Source organism: Hyperoodon ampullatus (assembly GCF_949752795.1).
Source record: "Hyperoodon ampullatus genome assembly, chromosome: 7".
Taxonomy (NCBI): Eukaryota; Metazoa; Chordata; class Mammalia; order Artiodactyla; family Ziphiidae; genus Hyperoodon; species Hyperoodon ampullatus.
Window position 1 is genome coordinate 117200324 of NC_136920.1, and position 12775 is coordinate 117213098.

Genomic DNA, 12775 nt, shown 5'->3' on the forward strand with positions numbered 1-12775 from the left:
GGTTTTTGGAACAGTACCTGTGTTTATATCAAACTCTGGTTTTATGCATCACCCCACCTCTCCTTCCCCCTTAAGCAGGCATAAGAGTGTTTTCTAAATGTGAGACACTGTTCTCTTTCCTACCTCAGTTCAAGTGTAGCCATGTTTACAGGATCTTCATAAGTGATATCTTATGATAAGTTTCTTTTTCTGTGTGACTTATTTCACTTAGAATCATCGTACCTGAATCCACCCATTTTGCAGCTACTGGTCTTATGACATTGATTTAATGGCTGAGGGATATTCCGTCGTACGTAAGTACCACAATTTTTTGAACCACTTTTATATTTCTTGGGATATTTAAGGTGTACCCTAGTTTAGGTCCTTGTAAGCAGTGCAGCCCTAAATTTTGGGGTGGCTCTGTCTTATTGATCTTCAGTTTTCCCAAGGTTTATTCCCTAGACTGGAAGTGCCCTTGGCTCTGCAGCTCTGTTCTTTACTTGTTTTAGGGAACACAATGTACTCCTCCAGAGAGGCAGTTGGCAATTTACATCCCGCCCATCAGCATAACAAGGCTCCCTGTTCTCACGGCCTGTATTGCCTTTCTGGTTTTTACACATTTTGTGGATGTCCCTTTTGACAGGTGGGAAGTGATACTTCTTTGTAGTGCAGATTTTCATTGCCCGCTTGCTTGCTTGGCCAAAAAGGGCGTATGCGTTTTCTCCTGAATATATTCAAGAGAAAACGCATACGCCCTTTTTGGCCAAGTGCATCATTGTCGAAGTTGTGCCTCTCTTCCTGTGCTTTAAAGGGGATTCCAACGTACCTCTTGAAATCTGTTTCCTGCTATTCTGTCTCGCTTTCAAGTCCGCCTCCTTGCCTTCCCTCAACAGATTTTTGAACGATAGTTGTCCTTTATTACTTGGCCAGTTTGTGAATTGCTGTGCCCCTGAGCTCCATTTTTCAACTCGTTTTTGGTGAGCTGACCGCAAGTCCAAAATTTTGGTTCAGGACCTATGCTGGTTCCTGGTGGGGGGCTGAGACTTTGGTTAATTCTTCTTCCTGCTGGGAAATTACAGTGATATGTGCCCGTCCAAATGCCTAACAGCTACTCTCTCATTGGTTCTCCCTCTTCCCTTTCATCCTCTGCCAAATTGGCAACCTGTGCGAACCAGGAGGTTAAAGGGGCTGTCTCTCCAAGTTGGAAGGTTGATAGTAAAGCAGGTGGAAAGTCAAACCGGAGCACCAGGAGAGGGACTATTCGTTGAGTTTTAGAAACCTTTAGTATTCACAGTGTGTCCGTTTTCTAGGTTTCCCGTACATGTTATAACTGTAGTAATATTCCCTACAACCTGGAGAGTTGGGACCCATGGAATGTGTGCCATGCATTATTGCTTTAAAGGGTCTGCATTAGCTCACCCAATCTCACCAATCCCCTCAGTCCCAAGTGTCCAGCCTTATGCCATATCCAGCTGTCGTTGTAGATAGGGTCATTCCAGGTTTCATCATTGACCCTGAAGGAATTGTAAAGAATTTCCCAGTTTTTTTGTTTTGTTTTTGAAATTCCTTTTTATAGTGGGTTTGAGCTGATTCTCGCTGCCATGTTTATGCCAGTCTAGACACACTTGATTCCCTTACGGAGACATATCAATACATAGGTTTTAAGATTCTTACTAGTCAGATATATTCCTCTCCGGGAAATATGGGGTTTTGATTCCCTTTCACTGAGGAAGGTGTAGGTCTTGGCTATTCCATAGTTGTTTTTTGGAACGGTACCTGTGCTTATATCAAACTCTGGTTTTATGCATCACCCCACCTCTCCTTCCCCCTTAAGCAGGCATAAGAGTGTTTTCTAAATGTGAGACACTGTTCTCTTTCCTAACTCAGTTCAAGTGTAGCCATGTTTACAGTATCTTCATAAGTGATATCTTATGATAAGTTTCTTTATCTGTGTGACTTATTTCACTTAGAATCATCGTACTTGAATCCACCCATTTTGCTGCTACTGGTCTTATGACATTGATTTCCTGGCTGAGGGATATTCCATCGTACGTAAGTACCACAAATTTTTGAACAATTTTTATATTTCCTGGGATATTTAAGGTGTACCCATGTTGAGGTCCTTGTAAGCAGTGCAGCCCTAAATTTTGGGGTGGCTGTGTCTTTTTGATTTTCAGTTTTCCAAAGGTATATTCCCTAGACTGGAAGTGCTCTTGGCTCTGTAGCTCTGTTGTTTACTTGTTTTACGGAACACAATGCACTCCTCCCGAGTGGCAGTTGGCAATTTACATCCCACCCATCAGCATAACAAGGCTCCCTGTTCTCCAGGGCCTGTCTTGCCTTTCCGGTTTTTACACATTTTGTGGATGTCCCTTTTGACCGGTGGGAAGTGATACTTCTTTGTAGTGCAGATTTGCATTGCCCGCTTGCTTGCTTGGCCAAAAAGGGCGTATGCGTTTTCTCCTGAATATATTCAGGAGAAAACGCATACGCCCTTTTAGGCCAAGTGCATCATTGTCGAAGTTGTGCCTCTCTTCCTGTGCTTTAAAGGGGATTCCAACGTACCTCTTGAAATCTGTTTCCTGCTATTCTGCCTCGCTTTCAAGTCCGCCTCGTTGCCTTCCCTCAACAGATTTTTGGACGATAGTTGTCCTTTATTACTTGGCCAGTTTGTGAATTGCTGTGCCCCTGAGCTCCATTTTTCAACTCGTTTTAGGTGAGCTGACCGCAAGTCCAAAATTTTGTTTCAGGACCTATGCTGGTTCCCTGTGGGGGGCTGAGACTTTGGTTAATTCTTCTTCCTGATGGGAAATTACAGTGATATGTGCCCGTCCAAATGCCTAACAGCTACTCTCTCATTGGTTCTCCCTCTTCCCTTTCATCCTTGCGAAATTGGCAACCTGTGTGAACCAGGAGGTTAAAGGGGCTGTCTCTCCAAGTTGGGAGGTTGATAGTAAAGCAGATGGAAAGTCAAACTGGACCACCAGGCGAGGGACTATTCGTTGAGTTTTAGAAACCTTTCGTATTCACAGTGTGTCCGTTCTCTAGGTTTCCCGTACATGTTATAACTGTAGTAATATTCCCTTCAACCTGGAGAGTTGGGACCCATGGAATGTGTGCCATGCATTATTGCTTTAAAGGGTCTGCATTTGCTCACCCAACTCACCAATCCCCTCAGTCCCAAGTGTCCAGCTTTATGCCATATCCAGCTGTCATTGTAGATAGGGTCATTCCAGGTTTCATCATTGACCCTGAGGGAATTGTAAAGAATTTCCCAGTTGTTTTCTTTTATTTTTGAAATTCCTTTTTATAGTGGGTTTGAGCAAATTCTCGCTGCCATGTTTATGCCAGTCTAGACACACTTGATTCCCTTATGGAGACATATCAATACATAGGTTTTAAGATTCTTACTAGTCAGATATATTCCTCTGCGGGAAATATGGTGTTTTGAGTCCCTTTCACTGAGGAAGGTGTAGGTCTTGTCTATTCCATAGTTGGTTTTTGGAACGGTACCTGTGCTTATATCAAACTCTGGTTTTATGCATCACCCCACCTCTCCTTCCCCCTTAAGCAGGCATAAGAGAGTTTTCTAAATGTGAGACACTGTTCTCTTTCCTAACTCAGTTCAAGTGTAGCCATGTTTACAGGATCTTCATAAGTGATATCTTATGATAAGTTTCTTTTTCTGTGTGACTTATTTCACTTAGAATCATCGTACTTGAATCCACCCATTTTGCTGCTACTGGTCTTATGACATTGATTTCCTGGCTGAGGGATATTCCATCGTAGGTAAGTACCACAATTTTTTGAACAATTTTTATATTTCCTGGGATATTTAAGGTGTACCCAAATTGAGGTCCTTGTAAGCAGTGCAGCCCTAAATTTTGGGGTGGCTGTGTCTTTTTGATTTTCAGTTTTTCCAAGGTATATTCCCTACACTGGAAGTGCCCTTGGCTCCGTAGCTCTGTTGTTTACTTGTTTTAGGGAACACAATGCACTCCTCCAGAGTGTCAGTTGGCAATTTACATCCCACCCATCAGCATAACAAGGCTTCCTCTTCTCCAGGGCCTGTCTTGCCTTTCCGGTTTTTTCACATTTTGTGGATGTCCCTTTTGACCGGTGGGAAGTGATACTTCTTTGTAGTGCAGATTTGCATTGCCCGCTTGCTTGCTTGGCCAAAAAGGGCGTATGCGTTTTCTCCTGAATATATTCAGGAGAAAACGCATACACCCTTTTTGGCCAAGTGCATCATTGTCGAAGTTGTGCCCCTCTTCCTGTGCTTTAAAGGTGATTCCAACGTACCTCTTGAAATCTGTTTCCTGCTATTCTGCCTCGCTTTCAAGTCCGCCTCGTTGCCTTCCCTCAACACATTTTTGGACGATAGTTGTCCTTTATTACTCGGCCTGTTTGTGAATTGCTGTGCCCCTGAGCTCCATTTTTCAACTCGTTTTTGGTGAGCTGACCGCAAGTCCAAAATTTTGGTTCAGGACCTATACTGGTTCCCGGTGGGGGGCTGAGACTTCAGTTAATTCTTCTTCCTGCTGGGAAATTAGAGTGATATGTGCCCGTCCAAATGCATAACAGCTACTCTCTCATTGGTTCTCCCTCTTCCCTTTCATCCTCTGCCAAATTGGCAACCTGTGCGAACCAGGAGGTTAAAGGGGCAGTCTCTCCAAGTTGGGAGGTTGATAGTAAAGCAGATGGAAAGTCAAACCGGAGCACCAGGAGAGGGACTATTCGTTGAGTTTTAGAAACCTTTCGTATTCACAGTGTGTCCATTCTCTAGGTTTCCCGTACATGTTATAACTGTACTAATATTCCCTTCAACCTGGCGAGTTGGGACCCATGGAATGTGTGCCATGCATTATTGCTTTAAAGGGTCTGCATTTGTTCACACAATCTCACCAATCCTCTCAGTCCCAAGTGTCCAGCCTTATGCCACATCCAGCTGTCGTTGTAGATAGGGTCATTCCAGGTTTCATCAGAGACCTTGAAGGAATTGTAAAGAATTTCCCAGTTTTTTTGTTTTGTTTTTGAAATTCCTTTTTATAGTGGGTTTGAGCTGATTCTCGCTGCCATGTTTATGCCAGTCTAGACACACTTGATTCCCTTACGGAGACATATCAATACATAGGTTTTAAGATTCTTACTAGTCAGATATATTCCTCTGCGGGAAATATGGGGATTTGAGTCCCTTTCACTGAGGAAGGTGTAGGTCTTGTCTATTCCATAGTTGGTTTTTGGAATGGTACCTGTGCTTATATCAAACTCTGGTTTTATGCATCACCCCACCTCTCCTTCCCCCTTAAGCAGGCATAAGAGTGTTTTCTAAATGTGAGACACTGTTCTCTTTCCTAACTCAGTTTAAGTGTAGCCATGTTTACAGGATCTTCATAAGTGATATCTTATGATAAGTTTCTTTTTCTCTGTGACTTATTTCACTTAGAATCATCGTACCTGAATCCACCCATTTTGCTGCTACTGGTCTTATGACATTGATTTCACGGCTGAGGGATATTCCATCGTACGTAAGTACCACAATTTTTTGAACCATTTTTATATTTCTTGGGATATTTAAGGTGTACCCAAGTTGAGGTCCTTGTAAGCAGTGCAGCCCTAAATTTTGGGGTGGCTCTGTCTTATTGATCTTCAGTTTTCCCAAGGTATATTCCCTAGACTGGAAGTGCCCTTGGCTCTGTAGCTCTGTTGTTTACTTGTTTTAGGGAACACAATGCACTCCTCCAGAGAGGCAGTTGGCATTTTACATCCCGCCCATCAGCATAACAAGGCTCACTGTTCTCCAGGGCCTGTCTTGCCTTTCTGGTTTTTACACATTTTGTGGATAACCCTTTTGACCGGTGGGAAGTGATACTTCTTTGTAGTGCAGATTTGCATTGCCCGATTGCTTGCTTGGCCAAAAAGGGCGTATGCGTTTTCTCCTGAATATATTCAGGAGAAAACGCATACGCCCTTTTTGGCCAAGTGCATCATTGTCGAAGTTGTGCCCCTCTTCCTGTGCTTTAAAGGCGATTCCAACGTACCTCTTGAAATCTGTTTCCTGCTATTCTGCCTCGCTTTCAAGTCCGCCTCGTTGCCTTCCCTCAACAGATTTTTGAACGATAGTTGTCCTTTATTACTCTGCCAGTTTGTGAATTGCTGTGCCCCTGAGCTCCATTTTTCAACTCGTTTTCTCTGAGCTGACCGCAAGTCCAAAATTTTGGTTCATGACCTATGCTGGTTCCCGGTGGGGGGCTGAGACTTTGGTTAATTCTTCTTCCTGCCGGGAAATTACAGTGATATGTGCCCGTCCAAATGCCTAACAGCTACTCTCTCATTGGTTCTCCCTCTTCCCTTTCATCCTCTGCCAAATTGGCAACCTGTGCGAACCAGGAGGTTAAAGGGGCTGTCTCTCCAAGTTGGGAGGTTGATAGTAAAGCAGATGGAAAGTCAAACCGGAGCACCAGGCGAGGGACTATTCGTTGAGTTTTAGAAACCTTTTGTATTCACAGTGTGTCCGTTCTCTAGGTTTCCCGTACATGTTATAACTGTAGTACTATTCCCTTCAACCTGAAGAGTTGGGACCCATGGAATGGGTGCCATGCATTATTGCTTTAAAGGGTCTGCATTTGTGCAACCAATCTCACCAATCCTCTCAGTCCCAAGTGTCCAGCCTTATGCCACATCCAGCTGTCGTTGTAGATAGGGTCATTCCAGGGTTCATCAGAGTACCTGAAGGAATTTTAAAGAATTTCCCAGTTTTTTTGTTTTGTTTTTGAAATTCCTTTTTATAGTGGGTTTGAGCTGATTCTCGCTGCCATGTTTATGCCAGACTAGACACACTTGATTCCCTTACGGAGACATATCAATACATAGGTTTTAAGATTCTTACTAGTCAGGTATATTCCTCTGTGGGAAATATGGTGTTTTGAATCCCTTTCACTGAGGAAGGTGTAGGTCTTGTCTATTCCATAGTTGGTTTTTGGAACGGTACCTGTGCTTATATCAAACTCTGGTTTTATGCATCACCCCACCTCTCCTTTCCCCTTAAGCAGGCATAAGAGTGTTTTCTAAATGTGAGACACTGTTGTCTTTCCTAACTCAGTTCAAGTGTAGCCATGTTTACAGGATCTTCATAAGTGATATCTTATGATAAGTTTCTTTTTCTGTGTGACTTATTTCACTTAGAATCATCGTACCTGAATCCACCCATTTTGCTGCTACTGGTCTTATGACATTGATTTCATGGCTGAGGGATATTCCGTCGTACGTAAGTACCACAATTTTTTGAACCATTTTTATATTTCCTTTGATATTTAAGGTGTACCCAAGTTGAGGTCCTTGTAAGCAGTGCAGCCCTAAATTTTGGGGTGGCTCTGTCTTATTGATTTTCAGTTTTCCCAAGGTATATTCCCTAGACTGGAAGTGCCCTTGGCTCTGTAGCTCTGTTGTTTACCTGTTTTAGGGAACACAATGCACTCCTCCAGAGAGGCAGTTGGCAATGTACATCCCGCCCATCAGCATAACAAGGCTCCCTGTTCTCCAGGTCCTTTCTTGACTTTCTGGTTTTTACACATTTTGTGGATGTCCCTTTTGACCGTTGGGAAGAGATACTTCTTTGTAGTGAAGATTTGCATTGCCCGCTTGCTTGCTTGGCCAAAAAGGGCGTATGAGTTTTCTCCTGAATATATTCAGGAGAAAACTCATACGCCCTTTTTGGCCAAGTGCATCATTGTTGAAGTTGTGGCCCTCTTCCTGTGCTTTAAAGGCGATTCCAACGTACCTCTTGAAATCTGTTTCCTGCTATTCTGCCTCGCATTCAAGTCCACCTCGTTGCCTTCCCTTAACAGATTTTTGGACGATAGTTGTCCTTTATTACTCTGCCAGTTTGTGAATTGCTGTGCCCTTGAGATGTTTTTTGCAACTCCTTTTTTGTGAGCTGACCGCAAGTCCAAAATTTTGGTTCAGGACCTATGATGTTTCCCGGTGGGTAGCTGAGACTTTGGTTAATTCTTCTTCCTGCCGGGAAGTTAGAGTGATATGTGCCCATCCAAATGCCTAACAGCTACTCTCTCATTGGTTCTCCATCTTCCCTTTCATCCTCTGCCAAATTGGCAACCTGGGCGAACCAGGAGGTTAAAGGGGCTGTCTCTCCAAGTTGGGAGGTTGATAGTAAAGCAGATGGAAAGTCAAACTCGAGCACCAGGAGAGGGACTATTCGTTGAGTTTTAGAAACCTTTCGTGTTCACAGTGTGTCCGTTCTCTAGGTTTCCCCTACATGTTATAGCTGTAGTAATATTCCCTTCAACCTGGAGAGTTGGGACCCATAGAATGGGTGCCAGACATTTGTGCTTTAAAGGGTCTGCATTTGCTCACCCCATCTCACCAATCCTCTCAGTCCCAAGTGTCCAGCCTTATGCCTCATCCTGCTGTCGTTGTACATAAGGTCATTCCAGGTTTCATCAGAAACCCTGAAGGAATTCTAAAGAATTTCCCAGTTTTTTTTGTTTTGTTTTTGAAATTCCTTTTTATAGTGGGTTTGAGCTGATTCTCGCTGACATGTTTATGCCAGTCTAGACACACTTGATTTTCTTACGGAGACATATCAATACATAGGTTTTAAGATTCTTACTAGTCAGATATATTCCTCTGCGGGAAATATGGGGTTTTGAGTCCCTTTCACTGAGGAAGGTGTAGGTCTTGTCTATTCCATAGTTGTTTTTTGGAACGGTACCTGTGCTTATAACAAACTCTGGTTTTATGCATCACCCCACCTCTCCTTCCCCCTTAAGCAGGCATAAGAGTGTTTTCCAAATGTGAGACTCTGTTCTCTTTCCTAACTCAGTTCAAGTGTAGCCATGTTTACAGGATCTTCATAAGTGATATCTTATGATAAGTTTCTTTTTCTGTGTGACTTATTTCACTTAGAATCATCGTACCTGAATCCACCCATTTTGCTGCTACTGGTCTTATGACATTGATTTCATGGCTGAGGTATATTCCATCGTACGTAAGTACCACAATTATTTGAACCATTTTTATATTTCCTGGGATATTTAAGGTGTACCCATGTTGTGGTCCTTGTAAGCAGTGCAGCCCTAAATTTTGTGGTGGCTCTGTCTTATTGATTTTCAGTTTTCCCAAGGTATATTCCCTAGACTGGAAGTGCCCTTGGCTCTGTAGCTCTGTTGTTTATTTGTTTTAGGGAACACAATGCACTCCTCCAGAGAGGCAGTTGGCAATTTACATCCCGCCCTTCAGCATAACAAGGCTCCCTGTTCTCCAGGGCCTGTCTTGCCTTTCTGGTTTTTACACATTTTGTGGATGTCCCTTTTGACAGGTGGGAAGTGATACTTCTTTGTAGTGCAGATTTGCATTGCCCGCTTGCTTGCTTGGCCAAAAAGGGCGTATGCGTTTTCTCCTGAATATATTAAGGAGAAAACGCATAATCCATTTTTGGCCAAGTGCATCATTGTCGAAGTTTTGCCACTCTTCCTGTGCTTTAAAGGCGATTCAAACGTAACTCTTGAAATCTGTTTCCTGCTATTCTGCCTCGCTTTCAAGTCCGCCTTGTTGCCTTCCCTCAACAGATATTTGTACGATAGTTGTCCTTTATTACTCGGCCAGTTGGTGAATTCCTGTGCCCCTGAGCTCCATTATTCAACTCGTTTTTTGTGAGCTAACCACATGTCCAAAATTTTGGTTCAGGACCTATGCTGGTTCCCGGTGTGTGGCTGAGACTTTGGTTAATTCTTCTTCCTGCTGGGAAATTAGATTGATATGTGCCCGTCCAAATGCCTAACAGCTACTCTCTCATTGGTTCTCCCTCTTCCATTTCATCCTCTCCCAAATTGGCAACCTGTGCGAACCAGGAGGTTAAAGGGGCTGCCTCTCCAAGTTGGAAGGTGGTTAGTAAAGCAGATGGAAAGTCAAACACGAGCAGCAGGAGAGGGACTATTCGTTGAGTTTTAGAAACCTTTCGTATTCACAGTGTGTCCGTTCTCTAGGTTTCCCGTACATGTTATAACTGTAGTAATATTCCCTTCAACCTGGAGAGTTGGGACCCATGGAATGTGTGCCATGCATTATTGCTTTAAAGGGTCTGCATTTGCTCACCCAATCTCACCAATCCCCTCAGTCCCAAGTGTCCAGCCTTATGCCACATCCAGCTGTCGTTGTAGATAGGGTCATTCCAGGTTTCATCATTGACCCTGAAGGAATTGTAAAGAATTTCCCAGTTTTTTTGTTTTGGTTTTGAAATTCCTTTTTATAGTGGGTTTGAGCTGATTCTCGCTGCCATGTTTATGCCAGTCTAGACACACTTGATTCCCTTATGGAGACATATCAATACATAGGTTTTAAGATTCTTACTAGTCAGATATATTCCTCTGCGGGAAATATGGGGTTTTGAGTCCCTTTCACTGAGGAAGGTGTAGGTCTTGTCTATTCCATAGTTGGTTTTTGGAACGGTACCTGTGCTTATATCAAACTCTGGTTTTATGCATCACCCCACCTCTCCTTCCCCCTTAAGCAGGCATAAGAGTGTTTTCTAAATGTGAGACACTGTTCTCTTTCCTAACTCAGTTCAAGTGTAGCCATGTTTACAGGATCTTCATAAGTGATATCTTATGATAAGTTTCTTTTTCTCTGTGACATATTTCACTTAGAATTATCGTACCTGAATCCACCCATTTTGCTGCTACTGGTCTTATGACATTGATTTCACGGCTGAGGGATATTCCATCGTACGTAAGTACCACAATTTTTTGAAGCATTTTTATATTTCCTGGGATATTTAATATGTACCCAAGTTTAGGTCCTTGTAAACAGTGCAGCCCTAAATTTTGGGGTGGCTCTGTCTTATTGATTTTCAGTTTTCGCAAGGTATATTCCCTAAACTGGAAGTGCCCTTGGCTCTGTAGCTCTGTTGTTTACTTGTTTTAGGGAACACAATGCACTCCTCCAGAGAGGCAGTTGGCATTTTACATCCCGCCCATCAGCATAACAAGGCTCCCTGTTCTCCAGGGCCTGTCTTGCCTTTCTGGTTTTTACACATTTTGTGGATAACCCTTTTGACCGGTGGGAAGTGATACTTCTTTGTAGTGCAGATTTGCATTGCCCGCTTGCTTGCTTGGCCAAAAAGGGCGTATGCGTTTTCTCCTGAATATATTCAGGAGAAAACGCATACGCCCTTTTTGGCCAAGTGCATCATTGTCGAAGTTGTGCCCCTCTTCCTGTGCTTTAAAGGCGATTCCAACGTACCTCTTGAAATCTGTTTCCTGCTATTCTGCCTCGCTTTCAAGTCCGCCTCGTTGCCTTCCCTCAACAGATTTTTGAACGATAGTTGTCCTTTATTACTCTGCCAGTTTGTGAATTGCTGTGCCCCTGAGCTCCATTTTTCAACTCGTTTTCTGTGAGCTGACCGCAAGTCCAAAATTTTGGTTCATGACCTATGCTGTTTCCCGGTGGGGGGCTGAGACTTTGGTTAATTCTTCTTCCTGCCGGGAAATTACAGTGATATGTGCCCGTCCAAATGCCTAACAGCTACTCTCTCATTGGTTCTCCCTCTTCCCTTTCATCCTCTGCCAAATTGGCAACCTGTGCGAACCAGGAGGTTAAAGGGGCTGTCTCTCCAAGTTGGGAGGTTGATAGTAAAGCAGATGGAAAGTCAAACCGGAGCACCAGGCGAGGGACTATTCGTTGAGTTTTAGAAACCTTTCGTATTCACAGTGTGTCCGTTCTCTAGGTTTCCCATACATGTTATAACTGTAGTAATATTCCCTTCAACCTGGAGAGTTGGGACCCATGGAATGTGTGCCATGCATTATTGCTTTAAAGGGTCTGCATTTGCTCACCCAATCTCACCAATCCCCTCAGTCCCAAGTGTCCAGCCTTATGCCACATCCAGCTGTCGTTGTAGATAGGGTCATTCCAGGTTTCATCATTGACCCTGAAGGAATTGTAAAGAATTTCCCAGTTTTTTTGTTTTGGTTTTGAAATTACTTTTTATAGTGGGTTTGAGCTGATTCTCGCTGCCATGTTTATGCCAGTCTAGACACACTTGATTCCCTTATGGAGACATATCAATACATAGGTTTTAAGATTCTTACTAGTCAGATATATTCCTCTGCGGGAAATATGGGGTTTTGAGTCCCTTTCACTGAGGAAGGTGTAGGTCTTGTCTATTCCATAGTTGGTTTTTGGAACGGTACCTGTGCTTATATCAAACTCTGGTTTTATGCATCACCCCACCTCTCCTTCCCCCTTAAGCAGGCATAAGAGTGTTTTCTAAATGTGAGACACTGTTCTCTTTCCTAACTCAGTTCAAGTGTAGCCATGTTTACAGGATCTTCATAAGTGATATCTTATGATAAGTTTCTTTTTCTCTGTGACTTATTTCACTTAGAATCATCGTACCTGAATCCACCCATTTTGCTGCTACTGGTCTTATGACATTGATTTCACGGCTGAGGGATATTCCATCGTACGTAAGTACCACTATTTTTTGAAGCATTTTTATATTTCCTGGGATATTTAAGGTGTACCCAAGTTGAGGTCCTTGTAAGCAGTGCAGCCCTAAATTTTGGGGTGGCTCTGTCTTATTGATTTTCAGTTTTCCCAAGGTATATTCCCTAGACTGGAAGTGCCCTTGGCTCTGTAGCTCTGTTGTTTACTTCTTTTAGGGAACACAATGCACTCCTCCAGAGAGGCAGTTGGCAATTTACATCCCGCCCATCATCATAACAAGGCTCCCGGTTCTCCAGGGCCTGTCTTGCCTTTCTGGTTTTTACACATTTTG